Below are 18,618 nucleotides of genomic sequence, written 5' to 3' on the forward strand. Positions count from 1 at the left end.
CAAAAGCACAGGACACTTTCAATGAAACCTATCTTGACAGGTCTAGTAAAGACAATATGCTTAGGAGTGAGACTCCTTACTAGCTGCCTGACCTTGGGCAAGGTACTGAACTCCTCTCTCGGCCTCTGTTTTTCCCTACTTGGGAAATGAAAGTAATGTATGTCATTGGGTTGGGGAAAGGAGTAAATGAGATAATGACAGGACGTAACCACCACAGTGGCTGGCACATAGCAAGCACTCCAAAACAGACATGACTACTTTGCTTTATATATAGTAGCAAACAAGATAGTTTGCCCCGACCACTGGATGTAGGACTGGGATGGTGGAGGTAATCTTTGCCAGGTCGTGGCAAGGGCTTTAAATGCCAAACTAAGGATTTGGGGCTTTTATTCTGAAGCAGAAGATTTGTATATTTGGAGGATGAATTAGAGCAGGATGATAGGGGAGTGGGGGAGTTAGGGGCCTAACTCCATCCAATAAGGATGGGGGAAGAATCAGGTTCAGAGCTGGGATATTCGAGTTAGTGTATGTCTGAACTCCTCTATTACATATCAAATGGAGTTGAAGTTGGTGGAGCTCAAAATGTGTAAATGTATATATTAAATGTATATTTTTAAAATGTAGAGATGTGTAGGAGAGCCTGGATGGTGCTGTCAGTTTACAGTACAACTCTTGGTTTCGGCTCAGGTCATAGTCTCAGGATTGTGGGATCAAGCCCCATGTCGGGTTCTGCGCTCAGCATTGAGTCAGCTTGAGACTCTTTATCTCTCTCTCTGCCCCTCTTGCTCATGTGTGCTCGCTTGCTCTCTCTCTCTCTCAAATAAATCTTTTCCCCCAAAATGTATAGATGTATAAAATATATATTTGTATATACATTATATTTAATATACATGTTAAATAACTAGAAAGTGAAAATCAGTGGTTGGAGAGAATATTGGCCAGTTTTTTTTTATTATAGTTTTAATGTGAAAGACAATCCTTTTGTTAGCTTGGGTTAAACTATGTGAAACATCATATTCTATGAAAACATTTCCCAAAGCTGGCCTTTTTGTAAGAAAACTTGAGATCTGTGCAATTCACACATACTTGATAAATTTAAGCACATTCTGTCTTACTGGCAGGGACAGAAATTTGCAATAAGACACAGAGTTCTCTGATGACAGATGATCAGAAGCAGCAATGGCAAGTGCGCATGGGTCTGAATTTCAGGACATTTCTAATGGTGGTCTGGGAATTCAGGTAACCTTCATTTGGACTTTGGTGATAACCAGAGTCTTCTTTGGTTCTCCCATCAGGATGAACTACACTTCAGAATGTTCTTGAGTCTTGGGCCAGAGGGAATGATCTCATCTGGCACGTTATTGAGTGCTTGCAAAGAGGAAAGACACTAACCGCTCACAAATATTTTGCCATTGACTAACTGCAAAGATGCATCTGTTAAAGCAATCCATCTGAGCAGGCTAGTTGCCTTGAATATTAAAGAATTTCAATACCAGCTAAGAGCAAGTCGATTTGTCAGACATTTACAAAGCAGTTTTGAAGCCAAACGATCTCCTTCCTGCTTTCACCTTTCTTCCAGAATCTGTTCACCAACACATATGAGGGTGGACTCGGCCTCCTTGGTCAGAGCATTCTCAAAGACAGCTGACATTCTTGGGCTGCCGGGAGACAGACATTTGGGTGGGAGGTGGTGCGGGAGTGGTGTGGCCATGCTGGTTCCATGCTAGGGAAACAATTTTGCACCAAGCCAGCTAAAGACCCTCAACTGTTGGTCAGCTCCTTCTCAGGCCTGCCGGGCTTCCCCTTTGCCTGCTCCCCGATGAAAGCAGAACAGACCCACGGAGCAGTTAAAACTGACCAGTTGGAATGACCCAGATTCTTTAAGGAAATGCAAAAGCCCACTGGCTCATGGGATTAGCTTCAGTTTTGCAGTTACTCCGCATCTGCACATTACCTTCTTGTCCTCTGCAGCCCCAGCTTGCTCTAGCTGCTCACCTCGGCAGCCAGCTTTCTGAGCCAAGAGAATCCCAGAACAGTCTCATTATGAGAAAGCAATCGGCCAGCCCTAGAGAAACTCCATGGCCAGACCAGACAGAAAGATAGCTCTCACCTTCATTGATTTGCTGTGTCCCTATTGTTCTTTTCCCACCATCTGCCCTCACTCCTCTGCAATCCGAGGCGATGTAACCAACTTGTTAGATGAACCTGTGCAAACACAGCACAGCACACATATCACTCGAGGCTTCATTTGTTCTTGAAGAAAAAGGGGCCACACTGAGCAGCTATTAGGGGACATAGCAGGATAGGAAAATGAATGTTTTGTTTCCATTAAAGAAGGTGGCATCGAGGGGGATGCCTGGGAAGCTCGTGGTTAAGCATCTGCCTTTGGCTCAGGTCATGATCTCAGGGTCAGGACTGAGCCCCTCTTTGGGCTCCCTGCCCAGCAGAAAGTCTGCTTCTCCCACTCCTGCCTGCTTGTGCTCTCTCGCTATTTCTGTATCAGTCTCTTTCTCAAACAAATAAATAAAATCTTTAAAAAAAGGAGGTGGCATCAGAAGGCAGCGAGGAAAGGCACAGGCAAATCTTATAGGTGGTTAGTGATGTCAGAACTCATATTAAAGGAGTAAGCCGCCTAGACAAATTACACTTAGCGTTTACTGTGCTGCCAAGAGTTCCTACTCCTATGATATATAGGACTCACAGAAAAAGCCTAGAGCACACATGTTCTTGGTCCCAGCTGCACATTAGAATCTCACGGAGAGCCTCAAAGTGTGTATGTGCAACTGTCCCCCTCAGAGGGTCTGTCATAAATGGTATGGGGTTAGGGCCACAGCACTGGTACTTCTTAAAAACTCTCCAGATAGGAAATAAGATTGCCATAAAGGACATCACCAATTGGCCACATTTGAATATGGGCTGTTTATTAGATATTATCATGTCAGTGTTAAAATTTCTCAACTTGATAACTGTATTATGATTATGTAAGAGATTGTCCTTATTCCTAGGAAATATACACCTAAGTATTTAGGGATGAAGGGCATGATGCCTGCAACTTACTCAGATGAAACAGAAATTAAAAAAAAAAACACAAGGAAACGTAGGGAGGGAGGGATAAAGCAAATATGGCAAATGCTAACATTTGGTGAATCTGGGTGAGGGCTTACCCTGCTGACAAGTGTTCTTTGTACTATTCTTAGAACTTTTCTGTTAGTTTCAGATTATTTCTGAATAAAAAAATCTAAAAAAAAAAGCCCAGCTCCATAGATGAAATCATGTACAACCAGATTTGGAAACCATTGGATTCAGAGAAATAGCGGAAATGGGGACCCACTATGGATAGGTAATAATGAAAGCTTTTCTGAGCCACTGTCCCCCTACCAACCAGTGCTTCTCCCACTTTCATGCTCATGCAAATCTCCTGAAGATCTGATTAAACTCAGAATCTGATTCAAAAAGTCTGCAGTGGGGCCTGATAGTCTGCCTCTTTCATAGACTCCCCAGGGATGCCAGTGCCACCAGTTCACGGGCCACACTTGGAGTGGCAGAGCTCTAGGACTGAATTACCCGGGCATAAATCTGTCAATCAGCAAGTGTTTTGGAACCATGTAGTTGGTGCTCAACTCTGCAGGAGAAATTTTCCAGATGAGTTAGGGTGGGCATGTGAAGCTCCATGGATTGGCAGCCCATCATCTTGACCTCTTGACCCTGGTGACTCCCTGCCAGCCACATGATCTGGTCCTGTGAGAGTCACTCTGATCCATTGAACAGAACAAGCATAAACAAAGGCTTTGCAGCAAAGGGAAGGGGGTGTGAAGCAGTCTATTCAAAAGCCAGCCCATGATACAGGTCATGGGAGAAATTTAGCCCCTCCCGGCGGGTGGCATCTGGCGCCTAGCTAAGGCTTTTGCAGATAACAACGTAATTCTGATGAGGTGTCAAGGTACAGGCTGCTGGTTGTAGCGTGCTCTGCTGTGAGAGGAGCCCAAATGTCTCTTCCCTGATGGGAGCAGATGGAGAACAGCACGTGCCTCCATCAGAATTTTCTAGACCTCACCTCCCTCCCTTCCCGGTGTTAGCTCCTTTCCCCTCTGCCTGCATGCTGTGATCATGTTTTTTCCAGGCATTGAATGAGAGGCTAGCTTGTTGTTTGTAGCTCCCTTATTTGTGTCCAAATTAAGGTCAACTGACACAGATGCACAGCAAGAGGCAATGGGGCTTTCTGCAGCCCTCAGCCCCACAGGAGACCACAGAAGACAAATGTCTGGAATTGGTCAGACCTGAGTTTCATCATAATTTTGCCACTGAATATCTGATGAGCATGGTCTAGTTAACATCTCTGAGCTTTAGGTTCCTCATCTGTTAGCTGGCGCCAATATTCGTATTAAATTCAGAGGGTCGTGAGCATTAAATGAGGCAGAGAGCATATAGCAGGTGTTCAAGAGATAGAAGACAGCCATTCGTTTGATGGGCATTTCTCTAATTTCTTCTGCGTATAGTTGAAGAGTAGTTCAAATCTAGTCCGGTCCTACCTGCTAGTTGTACAGATTTTGCATGAATTACTTCATTTGGCTTCTATTTGAGTCTCTTGAGTTCCCGTGCTTTGCAGTGAGGCTAGTTTCAATTTGTAACTTTCGGGATTGCTGTAAGGACGAAATAAAAGGGGAGCCTGGGTGGTTCAGTGATTGAGTGTCTGCCTTCAGTTCAGGTCATGATCCCGCGGTCCTGGGGTGGAGCCCCTCATCGGACTCCCCATGGGGAGCCTGCTTCTCCCTCTGCCTATGTCTCTGCCTCTCTCCGTGTCTCTCATGAATAAATAAATAAAATCTTTCTTTTTTTTAAAAGAAAAAAGGAAGAAATAAGATCAGGCATGGCAAACACATTTCGGGCACATAGAAAGCACTTGGCCAAAGTGAATTATAACTGTTGTGGTTGCTGTCAATATCAGCTCTTCTCTGAGCCCTTCCTATTATGAGTTGCTTCGCTTAGCAGCCAAGCACTCTTGACAAGATCCTTGCAATCTTCTCCAGTAGACCTTCCCTGATCTGCATTATCATTACCTCAAGGGCGGAGGTCATATTGTTTCCACTGCTCTGGTGTCTCCATGGCATCTGGCAGAGAGTAGGTGTTTAGTACATGGAGCAGAGGACGCTGCCTGGGTTTGGGTTTTAGCAGGTTGGTTTCATTTAGTTACTGAGTAACTTTGTAGCAACTCCTGGAACTTCTTGAGCCTCCATTCTCTCATCTGTAAAATAGGTGTGAGAGCCATTCCTCCCTCTGGGGCTCACTGTAGGGACTAAGGCCCACATCATCTACTGGGAAACTAATAACGTTTAAGTGTTATTATTGTCATTATTATCTGAGAAAATTCCTGCAGTCAAGGATCACAGGAACTGTTCTAAGAAATCTTTCTCTCATGCACACAGGCACACGCCCACACACACACTCACAGGCCACCACCATGAGCGGCAGCACAGAGAAGACAAGTTCCAAGGGAGACCCAAATAAGCATTCATTGCCTCTAAGAGGCTCTTTAAACCCCAGGCCAGGGCCAGTGTCTGCATTACACTATATCTGAAACTGTGGTGACCTGAGCCCCTGAGTTCTTTTTTTATATTGAGGTAAAATTCATAGGACATGCGTTTAACGCACCTTTAAGCAGGCTGTATCTAGAAGAAGGCAGAACTCATTCATTTGGCTCTCCTCCTGTCACGGTTCATGCCCTACACTGTTCTTCCCTATTTTCCTAGGTGCTCTCCCTCTTTCTACCCCTCTGCTCTTTAGAGCAACCAGGTAAATGTCTCTGGCTGGCATGTACATTTAGAGAGAGTGGGATTGTTGGCCCCCTGGGGAGATGCCAGGCCCAAGGGATGGTGTTGGCAGAGTGTGGGTCCGGGCTGGCAAAGCCACTTTTTGCCATGGCTGAAAGCAGGCAAAAAGCACAGTGGCTGCTGTACATTGTCATCTTGCCTTCTGGTGGCCCCAGGGACAGCAGACAGCATGAAAGGGATTATGACCAATTATGGCCTCTAAAGACTGTGGTTCCTTTTGTTACCACCTTTTCCATCTTTGGACTCCTTGCCCTAATGAATAAATTTGCTCTATATCAAAGCATGTATTACAGAATAACGTTGGCAGACTCCTCAGCCTCACAAAGATCTGCTGTGTATTTGTACTTGTGAGCAAGGGCCCCATCTTGAGTAGTTTCAAAGATGAGAATAGTTTATAGGTACTGAATTCTTTCTGTGTGCCAAGCGCTGTGCTAAATGCTCTATGTGGAGGAACTGGAGGGTATTATGCTGAGTGAAGTAAGTCAGTCGGAGAAGGACAATCATCATATGGTTTCACTCATATGTGGAATATAATAAATAGTGAAAGGGACCATAAGGGGAAGGAGGGGAACTGAGTGGGGAAAAGTCAGAGAGAGAGACAAACCAGGAGATACTCCTAACTTTGGGAAACAAACAAAGGATGGCAGAAGGGGAGGTGGGTGGGGGGACGGGGTAACTGGGTGACAGGCATTAAGGAGGGCACTTGATGGGATGATGGATTGAATTCAAATTTGAAAATATTAAAAATAAATTTGAAAATATTTTAAAAATGCTCTATGTCAGTTTCATTTAATCAAAGAAGAGTTCTGGGAGGTAGGCATTGTTATTGCCTACTCTTTATAGATTAATAAACTGAGGCACATAGCTACTCAATGGCCACATAGTGTGTCAGTAACAAAACTCATGTTCTACCTCACTAAGTAATATAGTGTCTCCATAAATCTCAGCATGGATGTTAATTAATTGAACAGAAAAAAAATAATGTGTAGCAACCGCATATAGTAGCTTCCTTCGTTCACTACCTGGATTTTAGTTCTTACTTTATGACAAGTCAACTAACCCCTCTGAAACTATACTTTGGGCTACTTTCTTGTCTTATCTTCCTCAGATTCACGAGTATAAGATAATCATTCAGGAAAATTCTTGCAGAATTGAAACTGCCGTGCCAATATCAGGAATGAATATCATGCATAATTGCTTCATGGACACAATAAGCATGGGAAGCTGCAGATTCCTCTGGCTAACTCAAATCCTGGACCAGCCATTCTCATTTCTGTTCTTCATGGGTGTGGGACCTTTCAAGTACTAGCCACCTTCCCTGAACTCCATATTTGTCTTTCATCAAGTATAGTTGGAATAGCCCTGGGGGAGTTCTCAGCCTTTGGTACATCAAGGGATTGAAGAATCCCAATGACAGCTTTCTAAGAAGATTCCAGCCTATTCCACATTTGCAGAGTCACAGCCTTCCTGTCACAGAGGCCGTGGTGCAGACTAACTTGAGACAGCATGTCTGAAAAGGTCTAGTGCAGTGCCAGCCAGTGTCTGCCTCGTAAATGGGTGCTCAAAAGATGATGATGACTTTTTTGGGATTTGGGTAGTTATTCTTAAGGAGGGATGGGACAGAATGAAAAAGGGTAGTGAGGGGCCAGACATTTTCTGCTGTTTTGGGCAGTTGGAACTCCTTGGCCACAGGGCTTGCCAATTTCCTGATTCCTTGAAGGAAAGCATAATTTGGAAACATGGCTGCCTCTTTTTCACACAAGACTCTTTTATACACAGGGCTTTGTCTGACTTCCCATAAAAGTTACTTATATATTCCAGAACTGTTGGAAAGGGGCAAGGAGATAAAGCTTAGTTCGAGGCCTTCTTGTTCCATTAACCTGCACTCCTTAGCTCTCTGGCATGCAAACGATTTAGCAGCAAAGCAGGCAGAGTCTCTGAGCAAGAAATGACCTTTATTATCTTGAAATGTAGACATGAAGGACACAGGACCAGAAAAGCCAGGGAAGCAGTGGAAGGGAATAGTCTTTGAAGTTTCATGTGAGGTTTATTATACATAGTCAAAAATTATAAATGGTGCACATACTCAATGCCATCAGTGAAATAATGGACAGCCATACAAAGGAAAGTAAGCAATATGCTACTCTTTTCCCTCCCTGCAGAGTAAGCAGTAGTACAGCCTGGGTCTGAATCCTCCCACAACCTTCCTGTGCACATGCAAATATGTGGAGGCATGGAATGTATCAGTTGAGGATTGTGCTGTTTGTACTCTAATGGGATCATGAGATACACATTTCTCTGCAGTTTGGGCTTTCCTCTTAAGGGTACATCACAGAGCTCACAGTACATCAGTAGTAATAGATCTGGCTTATTTCTTCCAAGTGGCTGCATAATAGTCCATAATATGAATATACCAGGATTTATTCAGCCATTCACCTATTGATAAGCACTCAAGTGGTATAGAACTTTGTTGTCATCCCCCTGAAAAAGGGTAGCATCCCCATTAATCTGTGCATATTTACCAGTGTGGAGAGGAAAGATTGCTGGGTCAGAGGGTTTTGATTTACCCATGGCAGGATTGCTTGACTCATATTCATAAATAGCATTCTGATTCTCATTTTATTATCAAAGTGTATTGTTCATCTGTTAAGCAGATTTCATTTGCCTTCTCAATAATTAATGTATTTCCCAATAGTAAAGGGTATGAATTGAGAGAGATTTGTAAAGACTAGGCATCTAAAGATATGACCTTCTCCTCTATGGAATCCCAGACCAGGGTGGTTTTGTTTTAGAAAAATTCTGGCTGGACCCAGACCATTTTCAAAGTATATAAGAATCATCAAAATACTTGGGCAAAGGGGTGCCTGGGTGGCCCAGTGGTTGGGCATCAGCCTTTGGCTCAGGTCATGATCCTGGGGTCCTGCCTTGGGCTCCCCACAAAGAGCCTTTTTCTCCCTCTGCCTATGTCTCTGCCTCTCTCTGTGACTCTCATGAATAGATTAATAAAATCTTAAAAAAATACTTTGGCATGTATGATACTTGATGCTTTTTAAAGCAGTTTATTTAATTCCACCCTTCCAGCAACCTTGTATGGCAGGTTCCACTCTCCTCATTTGACAACAGAGATAATTAGGTCTGGAGAAGTAAATGACTTGTCTAAAGTCACAGAGATAATTGGCAACAGGGTTAAGCCTTGAATTTGGGAATCCCCATCCAGTGTTCATTCCACTTGGGGGTGAGGGGTATAACATGAGGTCTTAATTCCATTTCTCTTTGGGCCCCTGTTTAAGTCTTATTTGGCCCAACCTAATTTCTCTTTTACCTTAGGCATATGGATCCATGCTTCCTCCCATGGCTGATTAACACTGATTGAGCACTAGTAATGTGCTAGGTGCTCTAGAGACCATTGAATTAAATCTGGATGCTGCCTTCTAGCTCCCAATCTCAATTTGTTGGAGGCTAATCTAAAATAGTTATTGCTCTGCACGGACAGTACAGGCTTATGAGAACATTTCTCCTCTCTAAGCTTGTTTCTTGCCATTTTTTCCTTAGGACACCCAAGGGAATTTCTTGTTGTCAGATAGGAATATCCGGTAACTGGTCTTTGAGTAGTCCTGAAAAATAGCTTCTTATTTTGCCCAACTTGCTCTCTTAAAGATGAATGTGTCAACTTGTGCTCCCTTCCAGAATAACAAATATAGGCCAATTTTCTCTTCTGAGGAGTCAGAAGTGCAGCTCACCCAACATGGAATGGTTTGGGGCACGTTGGAATGGTCTCTCTGGCCCCACAGATTTTCCTTATTGGCTGAAATGCCCTTTACAGAGCTGTGACCCCTTGAATCCTTCCTGACCTTCACATCCTGTCAGTTATGCTATATTGACCACGCTCTGTGTATGTTCTTTGGAATTTTTTGAACATTTATCTTTTTTTTAACCATTGCTACTGCCATTGGCCTTGTCACCTTAAACCATTAGAACAAGGTCCCAGCAGATCCCCACCCCCCTACAGAGTATCATCCCTGCTAGTCTACCTAAAATTCTTCCAGCTGAATTATATTTCTGAAACACTGCTATGGGTATGTCAGAACCTTGGTAAAAAACGATAACTGGCTTTCCAGTTCCTGGAGAAGTACTTTTTACAGTCCATTTGTTTATTCATTTGTTTGTTCTTTGGTTTCCAGGTAGCAGGGGGATGCTTTTTTTAAGCAAAATGTCAGGTAGGTAGGTACCTTTAACCAAAGTACTTAAAACCTTAAAATGAAAAACAGAAGTAGACACACTTTTAAAAATGTACATATGCTTCTGGGATGCCTGGCTGTGCAGTCTGCTAAGTGTCCATCTCTTGATTTTGGCTCAGGTCATGATCTCAGGGTCCTGGGATCGAGTCCCATGTTAGGCTCAGCAAAGAGTCTGCTTGAGGATTCTCTCTCTCTCCCTCTCCCTCTGCCTCTCCTCGCCATGCTTGCTGCTTGCACGCTCTTTCTCTACAATAAATCAAGAAATAAAATCTTTTTTAAAATGTAGATATGCTTTGGTTGAAGTGAGGAGGAAGGACTCAAAGCCCCCCTTCTTTCAAAGGCCTCTGGATGCACAGCATGAAGACCACCAGCCTACTTATAAGGTTCATACCCCTTACCATGGCATTCAAGACTGCACTAACATGACCCTAACTTGCCTTTCCCATCAGACTTCCAACTGTTCCTCAAAGGAACCCTTTGCTCCAGCAGTTTGATCTTTTCTCTGTCCCACCTACAACCCAGCATTCCTCACTCTTTACCTTTTGCACACATAATGCCCCCATGCCCAAAATGCCCACTGCTTTTCTCTTCCTGTCTGAATTGCATTCACCCTTTAAGCACCAGCTCTCATCCTGTTGACTTCATGAACCCTTCCCTGGCTACCTTGTTTCACAGAGATTCACTTTCTGGGGCTAAGATAACTTTATCTTCTGAACAAAAAAATGGAGACAGAAGCTGTTCAGCTGAAGAAGCCTTATGGTATGTCATTAAATGTGGGGCTAAAGTTCCCTGATTCTGTGTCCTGGCTCTGCCATTTGTTAGTGGTATGATTTTAGTTAGCCTGCCTCAAGTCCCTCATCTGTAAAATGGGAACAATAATTGTACTCATCTCAAATGGTTGTTTAAAGATTAAATTGTGATAGGCTCCTAACACAGTGTTTGGCAGTTGATAAATATCAGTCAGTCATTGATAATTATTAGCTGTTAGGCTAATAATAGACATGAGGTGATGAAGATCTGAGCTAAGGCAGAGGTAGTGGGTATCTGCTGAGGGTAGAATTGTTAGGAGGTCTAAAGGCAGAGGGAATTGTACACAGAGTAAGATATACTAGTACACAACCAGTGGAAGGTGAAACGGGTTGCTCCATCACCAAGTGGAGAAGGACCTCAATGAGGTGGTTCCCCCAAGGCTCCTATCAGTGAAGCTCAATTCTCACTGAGTTCAGCAATTCAGTGAATTTAGCAACCATGACTACCTTAGCAAAATTGTTTTTCCAGTTTACTAAGAGGTAAAAGGATAGCTATTAGGGATTGGGCCATAAGACGGAATATGTTGGAGGGGTGAATATAGAGCATGGAGCCCTGTCAGGAAGAAGAGCCTCTGTGGCAGCAGGTGGGGGCATTGTGCCAGGCATACCATAAACTGTCTATAAATGTTAGCTGGTATCATTAAGAGTGTTTTAGCAGCCTGGGACAAGGAGAAGTAGTGCCAGGATAACTGAATGGAAGCGTGGAAAAGCCAAAAGAGAATTTTTGATAGTTCACCTACTTAAAAGTGTTTGTGCACACACACATGTGTGTATTTGCACATGCATGCACATGTTGCTAGAGTACAAAGGAAGAGGTCACAAGATCCAAATTGGTTTTGTTACCAGGGAGATAAATGTTTGGATTCTTTCAGTGAATAACCATTATTCCAGATAGAAAGGAGGATCACAGATATTTCTATTCAGTGAACTCTTTTGGGGCAAGGTCCATTACTCATCTTGTATGCACATCATCAGTTTCTGTTCAATAGTTGTTGTTTATTTTTTTTTAATTTTTTTTTATTTCTTTATGATAGTCACAGAGAGAGAGAGAGAGAGAGAGAGAGAGAGAGAGAGAGAGAGGCAGAGACATAGGCAGAGGGAGAAGCAGGCTCCATGCACCAGGAGCCCGACGTGGGATTCGATCCCGGGTCTCCAGGATCGCGCCCTGGGCCAAAGGCAGGCGCCAAACCGCTGCACCACCGAGGGATCCCAATAGTTGTTGTTTAATGTATAGTTATGGAAAGAAAGAAGGAAAGGAGAATTATGAGATGATGATTAAAACATCTGCCCCAGGGACTCCTGGAGATAAATAGGCGTTTATGACCTGTTACTTTTATTCTTAAAATTAGTGTTTCTTTTGGGACTCACAATACTGAATACTGAAAATCCAACAAAGATAGTAGTCCCTGGTTTGGGCTGGAAATGAATAGGAGTTTGGCATGGGAAAGAGTAGAGGCTAGACCTGGATTTATTTTTACCTCCTGAGAGTGTGATGAGGGCAGCATATGACTCTAATCCATTCATTTTGTATACCATCTAATGAGATCCAAGTCTGCTCTTCTGGGTAAAGGCAAGGATAAGAGCTAAAAGCCAATTCAGGCATATAAAATCAATAAATATTTATTAAACACCTACTTTGAGCAAAATAAGCAAGTGTTGAGTACCCACTCTATGTAAACACAGCAGAAGTTATGAATGGTTCCTTACCCTAGGGAGCTTAACAATCTAGGTGAGAACTCAAAGCGAATATACCTAAAGCAATAATGAATAATGCAAGTCAGATTAAAATTCAATCCAGCAAACATTTGTTAAGCACTTGCTATGTGCCATGCATTGTAGATTCAATGATTAATAATAAGTGCAAACAGGTGATGTCAGCAAGATAGTGGACTAGGAAGCTCCAGGCCTCATGGAAATGTCAAATAAGCACCTGAGGACTGACTAAAATAACTTTATAGGAATTCAGAAACCAATCAGAGGTCAATAGCAACCAAACAAAGGCCCAATCAAGAAAAAAATTCTACATTCAAAATCATAGGAAATTTCATGGCATGAAAATGTCATGGCAGGGGGATCCCTGGGTGGCGCAGCGGTTTGGCGCCTGCCTTTGGCCCAGGGCACGATCCTGGAGACCCGGGATCGAGTCCCACGTCGGGCTCCCGGTGCATGGAGCCTGCTTCTCCCTCTGCTATGTCTCTGCCTCTCTCTCTCTCTTTCTCTCTCTCTGTGTGTATGTGTGTGTGTGTGGCTATCATGAATAAAAATATATATAAAAAAAGAAAAAAAAACATTAAAAAAAAAAGAAAATGTCATGGCAGAAAATTTCATTCTCCTCACTCCTGCCTATTCCCACCTCCACCCCCCAGTGTGGTGCAGAATGGTCAGGAGGAATCAGCTCAATTCCTGGTTCCCTCCCTTGGGACAGAAAGAGCAGAGTAGAACTTGTTTGCAATGTCCTACGATGCCTGTGGGCTATGCAAGGAACTGGTTCCTGTCTCATCTAACTCAGAGTTCAGGTGAATGGTAACATAGTTTGGATCTCAGGCTGTAAGCCATGGAGGCAATGATAGTTGCTGTGAAAACTGAGGAACTGCAGACCTGTGAGTGCCTGGGAGCAAGATATTATGGGCAGAGGAATGCAGTGAACATCTAAGGGCCCAGGAAGAAGCAGAGATGAGATTCTTTGAGAAATTAAGGCATTTAAAAACACCTGGAGGAAATAAAAAAATAAAACCATACATACACTAAGCCCAGACAGGATGCAGGCCCAGAAGAGACCTGAGAAGAATCTGAAAGCCTTCACAATGAATTGATTTCAAGACTCAAAGGGTTGCTACTTGTGAAGGTCTTCCACGTTAGTCTGCAGAGACTGGACAAGGTAGCTGCCTTTTCAAGTGCCCAATTTTCAAAGTTCACAAGTCATACAAAAACAGGAAAAAGTGGCTTGTTAAAAGGAACAAAATACATCTCTAGAAACTGTCCCTGAAGAAACACACACATCAGGCTTACTAGACAAAAAGTGTAAAACAGTTATCTTAAATGTGCCTGAAGAAATACACACATCATGCTTACTAGACAAAAAGTTTAAAACAGTGATTTAAATGCACTTAAAGAGCTAAAGGAAAATACAAAAAACTAGAGGAAATAAAGTGTTAGGAACTGAATTGTGTCCCCTCTCCCACACTCATATATTGAAGTCCTAATCCCCAATGTGATAGTGTTTAGAAATGAGGAATTTGGGTGGTAGTTAGGTTTATGAAATCATGTGTGTATGTCTCTCATGCTGGGATTAGTGCCTTCATAAGAAAAGACACCAAAAAGCTTGCTTGTACATTCTTTCTCTGCTTCTCTGCCATCTATGTAGACAGCAAGAAGGAAAGACATGAAGATAGTTCTCATCAGAATTCAACCTTGCTGGCACCATGATCTCAAAGTTCTAGCCTCCAGAGGTGTGAGAAAATAAATTTCTGTTGTTTAAGCCACTGATTCTATGGCATTTTATTAAGGCAATGTGTGTGGACTTAAACATCAGTAAAACAATATATGAACAGCATGAGAATATCTACAAAGACATAGAAATTACGAAAAGAACCAAACAAATTCTGAAGCTGAAAAATGAAATAAATGAATTGAAAATTCACTAGAGAATTTCAAAGGTAGATCAAACAGGCAGAGAAAGAATCAGCAAACTCGAAGACAGATTATTTGATGTTATTTGAAAAGTTTGAGGAGGCACCTGGCTAGCTCAGTCAGTAGAGCATATGACTCATGATCTCAGGGTCAAGAGATGAACCCTACATTGGGTGTAGTGATTACTTTTTTAAAAAAGGAAAAGAGGGCAGTCCAGGTGGCTCAGTGGTTTAGCACAGCCTTTGGCCCAGGGCCTGATCCTGGAGACCTGGGATCGAGTCCCATATCGGGCTCCCTGCATGGAGCCTGCTTCTCCCTCTGCCTGTGTTTCTGCCTTTCTCTCTGTGTGTGTCTCATGAATAAATAAATAAAATCTTTTTTTAAAAAAGGAAAAGAAAAAAATGTCTGAAGAGGACAAAGAGAAAAAAGAATGAAAAAATGTCATTAAAGCCTAAGGGACTTATGGGATACCAAGAAACAGACCAGTATGTACATTATGGGCATCACAGAAGGGGAAGAGAGAATGAAAGGGACAGAGAAATTATTTGAAGAAATAATGGTAAAAATTTCACAAATTTGAAGAAGGACATAGATATACAAATCAAAGCATCTAAATAAACTCCAAAAAGGATAAACCCAAATATACCCACATGAGGGTACATTATATTCAAACAGTAAAAAGAGAATGACAAAAAGAGTCTTGAAAGTAGCAAGAGAAAAGTGATTTGTAATATATAGGGGATTTCCATAAGATTATTAGGGCAGATTTCTCAGCAGAAACTTCAACTTCATAGGCCAGAAGATTGGAGATTGGTATATTTAAAGTGCTGAAATTATAAAAATAAACTGTCAACTGAGATTTCTATATCCAGCAAAACTGTCCTTCAAAAATAAGGAGCATATTAAGATATGCTCAAGACAAACAAAAGCTGAGGGAGTTTATTCTCACTAGACCTGCCCTAAAAGAACTGATAAAGGAATCCTTCAAGTTGAAATGAAAGAATGCTAGACAGCAGTTTGAAACTGTAGGAAAATAGAAAGTTCTCCAGTAAAAATAAATGCATAGGCAAATACAAAAACATTATTATTGTAATTTTGATTTGTAACTCCACTCTGTATTTTCTAAAGGATCGATCTATCATCTATCTATCTATCATCTATCTATCTATCTATCTATCTATCTATCTATCTATCTATCATCTATCTATCTTTAAAGAGGGGAGTGGTGGGGGGGGAGGCAGAGTGAGAATCCCAAGCCGGCTCAATGCTCAGCACAGAGCCCAATGTAGGGCTGGATCTCACGACCCTGAGATCATGACTTGAGCCAAAATCAAGAGTCAGACTCTTAACTGATCCACCTGGGCACCCTGGGCAGGAGCTGAGTTTTAAGGTAAGATTTAGCTTTGTCACATCCTCTCTAAAATCTTCTCTTTTTTCCACATCTTTCAAAAGATTGTATCAGAATTCCCACCTGCATGGTGAGGAGGAACCCTCCCCTCTCCACCCCCCCAATCCTTACCATTGTTCACTGAGGAGAAATTTTGTGTAGAAGGGTGACAGGATTGATATGTGAAAATTATTGGGAATCTGCAGGGAGATGGAAGGGCAAGACTGAGAAGATCCAGAAAGTTTTTTTTTTAATGTTAACCCAGTTTTTTTTATGATAGACACACACACACACACACACACACAGAGAGAGAGAGAGAGGCAGAGACACAGGAGGAGGGAGAAGCAGGCTCCATGCCGGGAGCCTGACGTGGGACTCGATCCTGGGACTCCAGGATCACGCCCTGGGCCAAAGGCAGGTGCTAAACTGCTGAGCCACCCAGGGATCCCCAGAAAGCTTTTTAAAAGAGGGGCTCCTTATTTCGATTCAAAAGTTGTTAAATATTAGATTTCCATACTCCCCACCAGAATTTTCACATGACACTCAGTTTGAGGGCTAGATTCACTGTAGAGTTCATTTGCCTTTCAGATTCTAAGAAGATTAAACTTCCTGGCAATCTACATTGGCTAAATAAATAGATGGATGGGTGGATAAATGATGATTTGTGCATAGATTATGGATGAGTGGATGGATAGATGTTGGAAGTAGAGCTGAGGAGATGCTGCATGGATAGATGGTTGGATGGAGAGCTGAACTGAGAAAGGGTCAGCGTTTCCTTTGTTGTTGTTGTTTGGTTTTTCACTTGTCATCATTTCTTTTTGCCTCTAATGCGATCAGTATCATTCTCAGCCTTCTTTGACTTTTCAGCAGTGGTCAGAACATTTTCTTATTTAGGGGTTGCTAACACAACCTTATTTTCAGCTTTGGTGTTCTCTTTTTGTCTCTCCTTCTCTCCTTATCCCCCACAAGAGAACTTAACCATATAGTGATATGTGGATGGAATAATTCAGGGCATCCGTGAACTTGGATTGGGGAAAAAAGTACATTTGTACTTTCATTAATCTTTAACTGAAAGGTAGCTTTTTCTGGAATTACATTAGTTATAAGACCTTCTGTAAAAGTTGTTCAGTGTGTTAACAAAGAAGCTCATATATGACTATAGTACACATTTTTAAAAATTATAATAATATATTTATAATATATTTCAATATTGTCAGTTTCCTTGGTAATCCTATATATTTAATTTCATACATTTAAAAACATTGTTTCTAGAGGGATCTATCTGTTTCATCAAAGTGCCATGGGACTCTGTGGCACAAAAATGATTAAGAGGCCCATTATTGGATTTGCTATAATTGATCGTTTTAGACAGTAAGGAATAACACATTTCTTTTTGGCCACCATGTTGGCATCTTTCATCCAGAAACTTGCCTAAGCTTGTAAACATTTGGATCAGTGCTCTTGAAGACCATTAAAACCGGGTTGCATTTGTGTAACTCCAGGCAAAAAAGGAACATGATGTGAGCAACTCTGGTTTTCAGCCAAGCCTGATTTTTTAGGACACCAGACCTCTGGGTACAAGATAATTCATTTACTGCTTGACTTGTAGCCAGTGCTCTTGTTATTGTAGGAACAGGCAGAAATTGAGATTTGGGTGGTGCACAGTACTGCATTTAACCATTCTTCTGCCCTGGATGCCTCTATGAACAATGTACTTGTGTAGATCAAGTGAAGATTGTGAAAAACAAATGCAAGACTTTCCCAGTGCAGGCTAGGCAGGTATTCACAGATGCATGTTAGAAAAGAAAGGAGCATGGAGGACATGCACATTTCACGGGGTAGGGTGGGGTGCAGAATTTTGCTCCAGTTCCCTTTCTCCTGATTATAGAAGTGGAGGGAGAAGGTGGGGGATTGGCTCAGTTGTCAAGGAAATGAAGTAGTTGGGTTCAGCTCCCTGACAGCTCAGGCCCTAATGAGGTAGGTACTTAATGAGCCAGATCCTCTTCCTTATCCTCTTCTTAAAGGGCTCTTCACAGGCTCATTGTCAGTTTCTGTCTCCTGTGCTCATGTACTTGTCTTCTTTTCCCCCATTACTAACGTGCAGGAAGGTGTACTGATGCACACACACGTCAGTGAATGACTCACACTGAGATTTTGAGACTTGCTATACATAAATACGGAAGTCTCATTGTGACTTGACTTTTTATCACCAGATTTAGGTATGTTGACCCTGAAACATCCCAATTCTACATAGTGAGAACTCGGTGGAGCTCTCTTATTCACAGCCTCCCTCTGCACACGAAGGGGCCATACGCATACACAGTCTTCATGGCCATAGCCCTCTACACATGTGTGTCCCACGGAGCTGTGAAGAGCCAAATCTTTAGACCCATTACCTCCTTCTGGAAGAGTTGATACTTGTTCAAGCCTATGTGTCTGTGGGGAGTACACATTCCCAAATGTGCGATAGCCCTTCTTTCCCTCCTCCTCTCCCCATACCTATGGACACTAAAACACACATAGGCATTCATGAGGCATAGGCCTAAAGGTTGGGAGTGGAGGACCCTTACCTCATAGGTACTGCAGAGGATCTGCAAAGGCCCTCATTGGCCTCCATTCACCTTCTGTTACTACTGACATGAGATAAGTAATTCACCCTGGTTTGTCTCTAACATTTTAGAGACCCCTGAGCTAGCGGAGGAAGAAGTTAGGTGGATCCCTTGGTA

The 18,618-nt window shown here is 42.5% G+C and overlaps 1 protein-coding gene across 7 annotated transcripts in view; it reads left to right on the forward strand.

Annotated features, from left to right (window-relative positions):
* PAK3 (p21 (RAC1) activated kinase 3) overlaps nucleotides 1-18,618 on the forward strand; it is a 263,749-nt gene that overhangs the window by 63,392 nt on the left and 181,739 nt on the right. The gene's annotated exons all lie outside the window — the stretch shown is intronic.

Source organism: Nyctereutes procyonoides, unplaced genomic scaffold, assembly GCF_905146905.1.
Source record: "Nyctereutes procyonoides isolate TBG_1078 unplaced genomic scaffold, NYPRO_anot_genome, whole genome shotgun sequence".
NCBI classification, from domain to species: domain Eukaryota; kingdom Metazoa; phylum Chordata; class Mammalia; order Carnivora; family Canidae; genus Nyctereutes; species Nyctereutes procyonoides.